Genomic DNA, 14,323 nt, shown 5'->3' with positions numbered 1-14,323 from the left:
TCAGTTATTCGTACGAATGAGAGTTTCAATGGTGTGAGGTTAATATTTATTCAGAACACATAGTGGTGAATCAAGTCAATATGGAATATGCGTGAATATGTTGATGTTTTTCTATATAAAAAGTACAACATAAAATCTACATAACTATGTATTGTTAACTTGTATATGAAGACATTTAAGTTAACCCCATCAAGAGAATGCGTTCATATTCTTCGATATAATACTGTTTTAGTAGAAAACAATATAGATGCATTACAGAAATTATCAGAATCTAATATTTTGATCACATTTCTGCAAGAAGCCCTTAATATAACAACACGACAACACACATTTTTTATTGAAACCGGTACTTTTTTCTTCCAGCAAGTCCGAATGAATGAAACCAAACATAACATTTCACACAGTGGAAAATGCAATCTAATTCTGAAAATTAATATATAAAGACATGATAATAAAGCTATCCGTCTAAGTATGAGAAATCAGATATAATTATACAATGTATTATGAACTAGATTGTTTACAATGCTATTTTCCCAACATCTGTGTTTACACATGTGATTATAAGAGAAAGTTTTGTTTAAGAAACAGATTCATTTTTAAGCAAAGTTATTTCAGTATTAAATTAACGAAACTTCAAAATTAATAAACTGTTTCAACTAAGCAGTATTATTTCTATTTATCATCTGTTGAAATAGTGATGTGCTATTTAAGGTGTAAACGTTTTTGTTGCCAAAACATTGCAGACGACATATTTCTTTATAAATATTGAACTTAAATTACCCGACGACAAAAGGAAAGCTTTCAGGTACGTCGACTTAATGCTGATTTAAGGGCAAACCCATAGTACAGCTTCCTTTTCGTTGGACAAGTCCTTGTATGCAATGCTGAACTCTATCATGGTACATACTTTTACATTAAAGAAAATGGTAATAAAATATATGTAAGATATATAACAACTTTCGGAAATTGTAAACGTACATGATACAAAATTACATGCACTTTAAAACATTACATTTCAATCATAAATAAATGCTGAAACAACTAGAGATTGGTAGTTAAAATTGATTATCTGGCTTACTGGAATTTGAATAAGGTCCAGACTGTATAACATGGTATACACGTATAAACAAATATTATGCCTTCCTAGAAATAATTTTAGAACAACAATCCCTATAACATTTTAATTTGTCGTTGTGAGGAAAGTGACAAATTACCTGAACAGAAAGCTGGCATGCAAAGTACAACAATGTATTACAATTACAAAACAAAACTGCAGAAAACTGCGGCAAGCGCTTTGTTTATTTTTGTTCCAAATGATTAAAATGCATAAAAATAGAAAGAAGCAGTACGTCCATACAAGCGAAATTATTAAACTAGTAAGGCAATAAATATATATTCCAACATGCGGATTTATAAGCTTACCCTCGTTTCAATTCTTATAGCATAAGAATAAGGCGATATCAGAACCAATATTTTGTCCAAATACAAAATACAAATAAGAAAGGTTTGGTTGTAAAGTTATTTAAGAATGCATGAAACCTATTTCGGCTTTACAGTTGGATTTTTAAATTACATCTGTTTAAATTGTTAAGTGATATTTTACTTCTCTTAGGTCCTTTTTCCACAATCGTACTTATATTTTTGATTTCTTGATGTGAATTTACCTTGAATTATTCAGACGATAAAAATTAAAACGTTCAGATTCTTCCATGTAATGATGCTTTATGGCCATACTCAAAGCACAGGCTTCTTTTTGCAGGACAAATACTTTTACGTAAACGGTAACAAATTATAAACATTTAGAATATTGTTGACAAACATGTTTGGAAGTTAATTTAAAACGTTTAATCTATATTCAAAAATACATGGACACATATCATAAATGTAAATGTTAAAATGACTTTATTGATAGTAACGAAATAAATCTTAATATGTGTTGTATCAGTATGACGCTAAAATGATATTAAGAGTTATCTGTTTCGTAATTTGCTTAAATATTAGAGTTATATACACAGTTCATGCTTGCAAATTTATTTAAGTTTGCATTAGACGAAACATTAAAATTAAAATAAAAAACATCTTTGTTATCGGAATTTTAATTGTACATATCTTCAAGTATTGAAATAATATTTATTTAGTGTTCGATGTGTTGCCAAAAAAACGTTGTAATATATTTATGTTTATGTATAAATTGACCCCGCATTATTGGGACGTCAAACAATGAAAGCTTTCATATTTTTATGCCCCCCTTCGAAGAAGAGGGGGTATATTGCTTTGCTCATGTCGGTCTGTCGGTCGGTCGGTCGGTCGGTCGGTCTGTCGGTCTGTCGGTCCGTCCCCCAGGTGGTTGTCAGACGATAACTCAAGAACGCTTGGGCCTAGGATCATGAAACTTCATAGGTACATTGATCATGACTCGAAGATGACCCCTATTGATTTTGCGGTCACTAGGTCAAAGGTCAAGGTCAAGGTGACCAGAAATAGTAGAAAATGGTTTTTGAATGATAACTCAAGAACGCATACGCCTAGAATCATGAAACTTCATGGGTAGATTGATCATGACTTGCAGATAACCCCCCCCCCTATTGATTTTGAGGGTCACTAGGTCAACGGTCAAGGTCACGGTTGACCCGAAATAGTAAAATGGTTTTCCGGATGATTAACTCAAGAACGAATACGCCTAGAATCATGAAACTTCATGGGTAGATTGATCATGACTCGCAGATGACCCCTATTGATTTTTGAGGGGTCACTAGGTCAAAGGTCAAGGTCACGGTGACCCGAAATAGTAAAATGGTTTTTTCGGATGACTAACTCAAGAACGCATACACCTAGGATCATGAAACTTCATAGGAGATGATCAGGACTTGCAGATGACCCTTATTGATTTTGAGGTTCACAAGGTCAAAGGTCAAGGTCACGGTGACCCGAAATAGTAAAATGATTTTCGGATGATAACTCAAGAACGCTTTTGCCTAGGATCATGACACTTCATAGGTACATTGATCGTGACCCGCAGATAACCCCTATTGATTTTCAGGTCACTAGGTCAAAGGTCAAGGTCACAGTGACAAAAACCGTATTCACACAATGGCTGCCACTACAACGGACAGCCCATATGGGGGGCATGCATGTTTTACAAACAGCCCTTGTTCTGCTTAATGCTGATTTAAGGGCATACCTATGGTACAGGCTCGTTTTCGTTGGACAAATACTTGTATGTTATGCTGAAATCGCATTTGGTATATAATTATACATTCACAAAAACGGCAATAAAATATATAAAGTATATCAGAGCATTTTGAATTTTGAAAAACGTAAATGATCAGAAATTGCATATACTTTAAAACATTATATTTCTATCCTAAATAAACGCTGGAGCAACTAGAGTTTTACCCTATAATCAACGTATTATGCAACCCCTAGAATATGTTTTAAATAGCGCTTTGTTTTCAATTCCCCCTAATGCTTGAAATGCAAAAATGAACACACATAGAAATAATCAGTTAGTACATGCACGCGAAATAATTTAATTTTTATGGAATTTGTATATATCCCTACATGCGTTTTTTGTTTCAATACCATGTATGTATATTTAGGTATACACTGTATGCATATTATATAAGAATACGGCGATATCAGAATCAGTTTTTTCGTACAAATGAGAGTTACAATGTTATGAGGTTAATATCTATCAAGAACAAATAAGTAGTGAATCAACTAAATTTACAATATGCATGAATATGTTGATGTTTTTTTCTGTTTTTATACAAAATACATCATAACATCTACATGTATTATATATCGTTAAATGTTTTATCAGGATATGTTAATTTGACACCATAACGAGAATGCGTTCATATTCTTCGACATAATACTGTTTTTTTAGAAAACCAAATAAATGCATAATAGAAATAAGCAGCAGCTAAATCGTTGATCACATTGCTGCAACAAGCGCTTAGTAAAGCTCAATAACACCACAACAATTTGTATTGATACTTTTTTTCCTCCTGCAAGTCCGAATGTATTGAACAAAACATTGCACACTTTGGAAAATGCAACCTAATTCTGGCAATGTATCTACAATACATAAAAATAAAGTAATCAGTCAAAGAATGAATACTCAGATCTAATTATGAACTAGATTGTTGACAATACTACTTTCTCAACATGTGTGTTTACACATGTGTTTATAAGAGAAAGCACTTGGTTAAGGAAAATATTAATTTGTATGAAAAGTTATTTCATTATTAATATGACGAAATATAAAAAATAATAAACTACTTCAACGAAGCAGTTGGATTTTAAAATTGTGCATCTGTTTAAATGGTGATGTGATATTGAAGGTTTGTACATATTCGTTGCCATATTCATTGTAATAGACTAATTAATATATATATATATATTCAACTTAAATCATCCGACGACAAAAATAAAAGCTTTCAGGTACTTCGACTTAATGCTGATTTAAGTGCATACCCATAGTGCAGGCTCCTTTTCGTCGGACAAATACTTGTATGCTATGCTGAAAACCACCATGGTACATAATTAAACATGCACGAAAACGGTAATAAATATAATTAAAGATATCAAAACTTTAAGAATTTTGTTAACGTACATTAATAGAAGTTACATGTTCATTAAATCATAACATGTCTATCCTAAATAAACGTTGGAGCAGCTAGAGTTGTATTCTTAAATAATGAACGCATATTTAGAAAATGCTATAGGCATGCAGAACAAAAAACATGGTCCTGAATGGATTACAGGGTGTACACGTGTAAACATAAAGTATGCAGCCCCAGAATAAGTTTAAATAGTTATTGATGGGAATGCTGTGCTGCTGGAGCAGCGGAAGTTTTACATTAGTATACTTCACAAAACACTTTGTTTAAAATTACCACTAATGCTGGATAAACACAGGCATAGACAAAGTCAGTGCGTACATTACATGCAAGCATAATAATTAAACTATTATGTTAAAATTTATATACTCCTACAGGTGTTTTATTTGCCTACCATGTACATGAATGTATATTCAGGCGTACCCGTTATGCATATTACATAATAGTAGGGCGATATCAGAATAAGTATTCCGTTCAAATGAGAGTTACAATGCTATAAGGAAATTATTTATCGAGATCATGTAAGAAGTGAATGAAGACAATTTAAAATATGCGTGAATATGTTAACGTTTGTTTTCTGTTGTTTTTTTTTTCAATAAAATCATACATTCTACATTTATAAATATCATTCAATGTCATATCCAGCTATAATTTGACATCATAAAGAGAATGCGTAAATATTCTTCGACATAATACTGTTTAAGTAGAAAACCTAATAAATGCGTTATAGAAATTAGCAGAAGCTAAAATTGTGATAACATTGTTTCTACAAGCCCTTAATGTAATAAAATGACAACGCAACACTTTGTATTTATATGTTGTTTTTCTTCCAGTCAGTATGAATTTGTAAAACCAAACATAGAATTTCACACTGTGATAAAAATGTGGGAAAGTATATAAAAGTACTTATTAATAAAACTGTCTAAGAATGAATAATCAGATGTAATTTTGAACTAGATTGTTTACAATGCTATTTTCTTGACATCTGTGTTTACACCTGTGATACACCTGTGATAATAGAGATACAAAATGTTTAGAAAATAAATAAATTTGTAGGCATAGTTATTTCAGTAATAATATGACGAAACATAAAAATTAATAAACTATTTCATCTAAGCAGTTGGATTTTTAATCTAACATCTAGTTTAATGATGATGTTCTATTTCAGGTTGAATGTTTTTGTTTCTAAATGCATTGTTATAGACTTATTTATTTATATAAATTGAACTTAAATCATCCGACGACAAAAATAAAAGCTTCTACGTACTTCGACTTAATGTTGTGTAAATGGCATACCCATAGTACAGACGCTTTTTCGTTGGACAAATAATTGTATGCTTTGCTGAAATCCATCATGGTTCTTAATTATAAATTCACGAACACTGAAATTAAATATATTAAAGGGATCTTTTCACGGTTTGGTAAATTGACAAAATTGAAAAAAGTTGTTTCAGATTCCCAAATGTTCGGTTAAGTTATGATATTTGTGAGGAAACAGTATTACTGAACATTTGTCACGGTCCAATATAGCCATAATATGCATCTTTTGACGATTTAAAAACCTTAAAATTATAAAGCGTTGCAACGCGAAACGATTGAATAATTTGGAGAGGTCTCTTGTTGTCGTTTAAATTTGTAAAACTACGAAGATTGCTTATATAAGGTATAAAATACGCATATTATGTATGATTGGCAGGATAGCTCAGTTGGCTAATGCATTTAACTTAAGGACTCCAGGGGTCACTGGTTCGAGCCCTGCTGCGGGCTACTTTTGTTTCCTTTTTTAAATTTTATTTTTGATTTTTTACTGGAGCTTTTAAAATGTAATGTTTACATTATCAATATAAAGCATTTAATGACAAACTTCAAAACATGCCAAAATCTGTGAAAAGGCCCCCTTAAAGATATCAAAACTTATGGAATTGTGTTAACGTTCATGATCACATAGATTACATGTACTTTAAAACATGACATTTCTAACATAAATAAATGCTGGGGCAACTAGAGTTTTACTCTTATATAATGAATGCATATTTAGAAAACGGTATATGCATGCTGATCATAAAACATGGTCCTGAATGGATTACATGGTATAAACGAGTAGACAAAGTATGCAACCGCAGAATATGTTCGAAAAAGTGCTTTGCTTAAAATTCCCCCTAATGCTGGAAATACTCACTCAAAGAATCCGTTTGTTCATGCCCGCGAAATAATAAGCTATTATAGTAAAATATATATATTCCTACATGTATTTTTATTTGACTACCATATACGTGTTAAGGCGTACATTGTATGCATATTACATAATAACAGGGTGATATATTTCGTACAAATGAGAGTAACAATGCTAAGAGGTTACTATTTATCGAGATATAAGTAGTGAATCAAGTCAATTGACAATATGCGTGAATATGTTTACGTTGTTCTGTTTTTTTATTTAAAAAAAACATCATACAATTTAAATTTATTATATGTCGTTACATTTTATATGAAGATATTTAATCTGACACCATAAAGAGAATGCGTTCATATACTTCGACATAAAACTGTTTGAGTAGAAAGCAACATACATTCTAACGGCAAATAATCAGTAGCTAAAATATTGCTGCAAAAAGCCCTTAATACAAATAAATGAAAGCACAAAACGTTGTATTCATTTGTTGATGTTTTTTCTTCCAGCAATGGCACACTGTGGAAATGCAACCTATTGCTGGAAATGTATATACAAATACATAATAAAAATATCTTTCTATGAATGAATAAGCAGATCTAATAATGTACTTAAAACGACAACATTTATATCCTAAATAAACGCTGGAGCAAGAGTTTTTCTCTCTCTTATATAATAAACGCATATTTAGAAAACGATATAGGCATACTGAACATAAAACATGAATGGATTACAGGGTATACACGTGTTAACGTAAATTATGAAGCCCAGAATATGTTGTAAAAAGCGCTTTGTTTAAAAATCAACCTGATGATGGAAATACACACACATCGAAAGAATCCGTTTGTCAATGCAAGCGAAATAATAAATTATTATGGTGAAATGTATATATTCCTACAACGGTTCTATTTGACTGCAATATATGTGTATTCCGGCGTACATTGTATGCATATTACATAAGAATAAGGCGATATCAGAATCAGTATTTCGTACAAATGAGAGTTACAATGCTATAAGGCTAATATTTATAGAAAACACACCAGCAGTGAATCAAGTCAATTTACAATATGCGTGAATATGCCACGTTTTCTTCTGTTTGTTTTTTATTAAAAAAAAATCATCATTACATCTACATGTATTATATACCGTTAAATCTTATATGAAGATATTTAATCTGACACCATCAAGAGAATACGTACTGATATTTCGACATAATACTGTTTTAGTAGAAAACAAAATAAATGCATAAAATAAATTATCAGAAGCTCAAACTTTGATCACGTTCCTGCAACAAGCCTTTATTATACAAAAAGACATAACACAACTTTTTATTTATAATTTCTTTTCTTCCAGCAAGTCCGAATGAATAAACCAAACATGAAAATATATATAAAATACATTAATAAATATACTGCTAAGTATAAAGAAACAGATACAATTATGCACTATATTGTTTGCAAGGCTACTTTTCCAACATATGTATTTACAAATGTGATTATACTAGAAAGCATTTGTTTAAGAATAGGATTTATTGTTATGCTTAGTTATTACAGTATGTATATGACAAAACATACATATTAATAAAATATTTCATCTAAGCAGTTGGATTTGTATTTTGAATTATTTTTAAGGTACTTCGACAAAACGCTGATTTTAGGGCTAACCAATAGTACAGCCTCCATTTCGTTGGACAATTACGTGTATGCTATGCTGACAATATCATGGTACATAAGTATACATTAACGAAAACGGTAATAAAATAAATATAACATATCACATCTTTAGGAATCTTTACATGATCAGAAATTACATGTACTAATTTCTATCATAAATAAACGCTGGAGCACCAGAGTTTTACTCTGATATAATGAACGCATATTTAGAAAACGATATAGCCATGCTGAACATAAAACATGGCCCTGAATGGATTGCAAGTTAAACACGTATAAACAAAAGTTTTGCAACCCCTGGCATGTGTTTTAAAAAAGGTCTGTGTTTAAAATCCCCAAGTGCTGGAAATACACACGCATGGAAATAATCAGTTTGTCCATGCAAGCAAAATAATTAAAATATTATGCTAAAATGAATATATTTTCCTACATACGTTTTTTATTTGCTTAACATGTATGCATATCCAAGCGTACACTGTATGCACATTACTTACCAATAAGGCGATATCAAAATCATTATTTCGCGCAATGAGAGTTACAATGCTCAGCTATAAGGTTAATATGTATCCAGAACACAGAAGTAGTGAGTCAAGTCTATTTTAAATATAGGTCAATATGTTAACCATTTTTTGTTTGTGTTTTATAAAAAAATACATAATAAAATCTACATTCTTTATATATCGTTATATTTTATATGAAGATATTTAGTTTGACATATTTAGATAATGCGTGTATATACTTCGACATTATACTGTTTCAGATAAAAATATATCAATAAAAGAAATTATCAGAAGCTAAACCCTTGATCACGTTGCTGCAACAAGCCCTAAATGCCAACACAATTTTTTATTGATACTTTTTTTTTTGTTCCAGCAAGTCCGAATGAATAAAAACCAAACATAGCTTTGCACAGTGTGAGTAATGCAACCTTATGCTGAAAATGTATATAAAATACATAAAATTAAAGCGATCCGTCTAAGTATAAAAGAATCAGATAATATTATAAACTAGATTGTTGGCAATTCTACTTTCCCAACATCTGTGTGTACACATGTTATTATATGAGAAAATATTTGTTAAAGATAAGGATGTATGGTTATGCAAAGTAATTTCAGTATTCATATGCCTCAACATAAACATTGATTAACTATTGCATGTGTTTAAATGGTGATGTACTATTTAAAGTATGTACTTTTTGTTGCCTAAATCATTGCTGAGGACTTATTTTTATATAAATTTTATCCGACGATTAACAAGCTTTCAGGTACTTCGACTTAATGCTGTTTTTAGGACATACCCATAGTACAGCCTCCTTTTCGTTGGACAAGTACTTGTATGCTACGCTGAAACCCGGCATGGTACATAAATATACATTCACAAAACGGTAATGAAATATAATAGTATGAAAGATATCACAACTGGTGAATTTTGCTAACGTCCATGATCAGAAATTACATGTGCGGTAAAACATAACAACGTTAAAGGCATGCTGAACATAAAGCATGGTCCTGAATGGATAACAGAGTATACGCTAGCAAACAATAAATAATAATGGTAAAATGTATATATTCTAACATGCGTTGTTATGTCAATACCTTATATGTTTATTCAGGCATACACTGTATGCAAATTACATAAGAATACGGCGATGTCAGGATCAGATTCTCGTACAAATGAGAGTTACACTGTTATGAGGTTAATATTTTTCGAAAACACATTAGAAGTGTTTCAAGTCAATTTACAATATGCGTGAATATGTTGATGATTTTCTCTTTTTATACAACATACATCATAACATCTACATTATTATATAACGTTAATTGTTATATCGATATATTTTAGTTTGACACCAATACGAGAATGCGTTCATATTCTTTGACATAATGCTGTTTTAGTACAAAACCAATTAAATGCATCATAGAAATAAGCAGCAGCTAAAACGTAGATCAAATTGCTGCGACAAGCGCTTAATATAATAAAATTCCAACACAACACTTTGTATTGATACTTTTTTCTTCCTGCAAGTTTGACTGAATTTAACCAAACATAGCATTGCACAATGTGGAAAAGGTAACCTAATTCTGGAAATGTATATAAAAATACATAAAAATAAAGCTATCTCTCCAAGAATGAATAATCAGATCAAATTATGACATAGATTGTTGACAATGCTATTTTCCCAACATCGGTGTTTCACATGTGATTATAAGAGAAAGCATTTGTTTAAGAAAAGGATTTATTTTTATGCAAAGTTATTTCAATATTAATATATGGAAACATTAAACATTATGAACTAGTTCAACTAAGCCATTGGATTTTAAATTTTGCATCTGTTTAAATGGTAATGTGATATTGAAGGTGTGATCCATCCCAATACTTAACATGAATAAAAATAGATAAAAGAAATGCATCCATTGAAGCGATATTATTAAAGTAGTAAAAAAATAAGTATTGTTTCAAGTCCATTTGAAATATGCGTAAACGTGTGCATGTGTGTTGTCTGTTACTAAACATAACATCATAAATCAAAATGTACATTCATCATATATCGATAATGTAACATCAATTGATTTTTGACAATATAGGCGCATGCGTTCATATACTTGGACAAAATACTGGTTTAGGGGAAACCAAATTAAATACATCAATTCAATTTGCAGACTCTAAAACTTTGATCACGTTGCTGAAACACGTGCTTACTCTATAATATTGTCGGTAAAATAATTGTGTCAGGATATTGTTTTCCTCAAGCAAGTCCGTATGAACAAACCAAGCCTAACGTTGTACACTAGGTAAAACTGCAACTTAATTCTGAAAACTCTGCAAAATATATACAAAAAGTTATCCGTCTGAGTATGACTTATCAGATCTAATTATGAACTAGATACTTGGCGATGCTGTCTTCCCGACATCTGTGATTACAAATATGATTGTAATGGAAAGCATTTGTTGAAAAAATAATGCTTGCAAATTAATTTTAGTTTGCATTAGACGAAACATTAAAATAAACAAACAGCTTTGTATTCGGATTTTAATTTGACATATCTTCAAATGTTGAAATGCTTTATGTTTTGTATTCGGTGTTGTTGCCACAAATAGTTGTTATATATATATGTTTATGTATAAATCAACCCTGAATTATTGAGATCTTTAACAATGAAAGCTTTTATATTATTCTGCTTAATGCTGAGTTAAGGGCATATCCATAGTACAGGCTCCGTTTTGCACAAATACGTGTATGCTGTGCTGAAATCCATCATGGTACATAATTATACATTCACGAAAACAGTTAAAAGATAAATAAAGGATATAACAACATTTTGGATTTTGTTAACATACATAATCAGAAATTACATGTACTTTAAAACATTATATTTCTTTCCTAAATAAACGCTGGAGCAATAAGAGTTTTACCCTTTTTAATTAACGCATATTGCGAAAACGATATAGGCATGCTGAACATAAAAATAACAGCAGTTGGATTTTTAATTTTGCATCTTTTTATATGGAAATGTGCAATGTAAGGTGTACACGTTTTTGAAGCCAAAATTATTGTTTTAGATTTATTTCTTTTTATAACATGAACATAAATTATCCCGTCGACAAACAAAAAAGTTTTCGGGTACTTCAACTTAATGCTGATTAAAGGGCTAACCCATAGTAAGGCCTCCTTTACGTTGGACTGTACTTGTATGTTATGCTTAAACCCAGCATGGTACGTAAATATACATTCACAAAAACAGTAATACAATATATAAAAGTTATCAAATCTGTTGATTTGTGTTATCGTACATGATCAGAAATAACATGTACTTTAAAATATAACATTTGTATCCTTTATACAGGCTGGAGAAACTAGAGTTGTACTCTTATATAATGATGGCATATTTAAAAAACGTTAAATGCATGCTGAACATAAAACATGGTCCTGAAGGGATTACAGGGTATACACGACCGCACAAAAGTTATAAAACCCCACGAAAATGTTTTGAAAGACGACACAAATAAAAGCTTTCATGTACTTCCACTTAATGCTGATTAAAGGCCATACCCATAGTTCAGGCTCCTTTTCGTTGGAGAAATACTTGTATGCTATGCTGAACACCATCATGGTACATAATTAAACATGCAAGAAAACGGTAATAAATATAATTAAAGATATCACAACTTTTGAATTTATGTTAACGCATATTATCAAAAATTGCATGTACATTAAATCATAACATGTCTATCCTAAATAAACGCTGAAGCAACTAGACTTTTACTCTTACATAATGAAAGCATGTTGAGAGAAACGCTATAGGCATGCTGAACAAAAAACATGGTCCTGAATGGATTACAGGGTGTACATGTGTAAACATAAAGTATGCAACCCCATAATATGTTTTAAAAGTTATTGATGTGAATGCTGTGCTGCTGGAGCAGCGGAAGTTTTACATTAGTATACTTCACAAAACACTTTGTTTAAAAATCCCACTAATGCTGGATGTACACAGACATAGACAGAGTGAGTGTGTAAATTACATGCAATCATAATAATTAAACTATTACGGTAAAATGTATATATTCCTACAAGTTTATTTACTTGCCTTCCATGTACATGTATGTATATTCAGGCGTAACTATTATGCATATCACATAAGAGTAGTTCGATAACAGAATCAGTATTTTGTTTAAATGAGAGTTACAATGCTATGATGAAATTATTTATGGAGAACATGTAAGTAGTGAATGAAGACAATTTACAATATGCGTTGAATATGTTGATGTTTGTTTTCTGTTGGGTGTTTAATAAAATCATAAAATCTACATTTATATATATCGTTAATTGTCATGTCCAGCTATTATAATTTGACTCCATTAAGAGAATGCGTTCATATTCTTCAACATAATACTGTTTCAGAAGAAAACCAAACAAATGCGTCAGAGATTAGCAGAAGCTAAAATTGTGATCACATTGCTGCTACAAGCCCTTAATATACTAAAATGACAACACAAATGCTTGTTTTCATATGTTGTTTTTCTTCAGTAAGTCAGTATGAATTTATAAAACCAAACATAACATTGCACACTGTATAAAATGCAACTTAATGCTAGGAAAGTATATAAAAGTACATAATAATAAAACTAGATGTCTGAGAATGAATAATCAGATGTGATTATAAAAAAAACTTTGTTTAAGAAAAAGATTAATTTTATGCAAATTTATTTCAGTATTAATATGACGAAACATAAAAAATAATAAACTATTTCATCTTAGCAGTTGGATTTTTAATTTAAAATCTAGTTAAATGGTGATGTTCTATTTCAGGTTGAATGTTTTTATTTCTAAATGCATTGTAATAGACTAATTTATTTATATAAGTTGAACTTAAATCATCCGACGACAAAAATAAAAGCTTTCACGTACTTCGATTTAATGCTGTATTAAGGGCATCCCCATAGTACAGACTCCTTTTCGTTGGACAAACGATGTTGTATGCTATGTTGAAATCCATCATGATGCATAATTATACATTCACGAAAACTGAAATAAAATATGCAAAAGATGTAACAACTATTGGAATTGTGTTAACGTTTATGATCACTTAGATTACATGTACTTTAAAATATTACATTTCTATCCTTAATAAATGCTGGAGCAACTAGAGTTTTACTATAGGGATAATACACGTTTTCAAGGGCATGATCATCTGCGGGCGCTCAAAAAATCCGTTCCGGATTTTGAGAGCGCCCGCAGGCACGAGGGCAGGAACGGATTTTGAGAGCGCCGGCAGATGATCATGTCCGAGAAATGTGTATTTTCGCTATTATTGCATAAACAAATCACACATACCAAAATAATTTTCAATAACATT

The 14,323-nt window shown here is 30.8% G+C and overlaps 1 long non-coding RNA gene across 1 annotated transcript; it reads right to left on the bottom strand.

Moving 5' to 3' along the window:
• Positions 1-3,827: 3,827 nt before the first annotated feature.
• LOC127863919 (uncharacterized) lies at positions 3,828-14,075 on the bottom strand. The gene is made up of 3 exons (XR_008041246.1): positions 13,876-14,075; positions 4,480-4,525; positions 3,828-4,080 (listed from the first exon to the last, which is right to left on the bottom strand). It is a non-coding gene; the product is annotated as an uncharacterized LOC127863919 (long non-coding RNA).
• Between the last annotated feature and the right edge of the window lie 248 nt (positions 14,076-14,323).

The sequence above is a fragment of the Dreissena polymorpha genome, unplaced genomic scaffold (assembly GCF_020536995.1).
Source record: "Dreissena polymorpha isolate Duluth1 unplaced genomic scaffold, UMN_Dpol_1.0 chrUn059, whole genome shotgun sequence".
Classification (NCBI taxonomy): domain Eukaryota; kingdom Metazoa; phylum Mollusca; class Bivalvia; order Myida; family Dreissenidae; genus Dreissena; species Dreissena polymorpha.
This window is presented reverse-complemented; position numbering and strand designations above follow the sequence as displayed.